A 634-nucleotide genomic window follows, 5' to 3' on the forward strand; every position below is an offset into this window, starting at 1 on the left:
TGAAAGACATGAAAATTCTCAATTCTCTACGGCGTCTAGTAGATAGAAACAAGAAAATCAGAAGAATCTTTCTCTCTATTCACTATCATTCCGCGTCTTCGACTTCTATTAGTTTCTTTTCTTCTTTAATGCAATAGCTATAGTTTGATATAAGAATCCATTTCTCAAAGTAATGGAAACCATTCTCTTATAGGAAATGGTTCGAAAATCGCTATTCCACCTTTTAGGTATCGTGAAAAGTGATACCTGTGAAGATCGTGCATTTCAGTCAAATTCAGATCCGTTTTTCGAGTCCATGATATAATATAACCAAATTGGATAGATCTTCCACCTGTTTAGCTAAGAAAGAATAGATACAGAGGTGGATAATAGATCGATATGAAGATCATGAGCTGCCCCATAATGAAATCGCCAGTAGTCGCGAATATCTCCTTCTTCCCTAATCCAAGATTGGAGAAAGAAGATCTAAGAGGGACCTATGGAGAATGTAGTCAGAAATCCATAATAGAGTCCGACCACAACGACCGAATTAATTATCCTCATCGAGAAACTTAGACTACTAAATAGAAAAGATTTGAAAATCATGGCATGGGTCTCCTTTTTTTCTTTCTTTAGAGTTTTCTATATGCACAAT

Source organism: Triticum urartu, unplaced genomic scaffold (assembly GCF_056163025.1).
Source record: "Triticum urartu cultivar PI428250 unplaced genomic scaffold, HENAU_Tu73 scaffold65, whole genome shotgun sequence".
Lineage (NCBI taxonomy): Eukaryota > Viridiplantae > Streptophyta > Magnoliopsida > Poales > Poaceae > Triticum > Triticum urartu.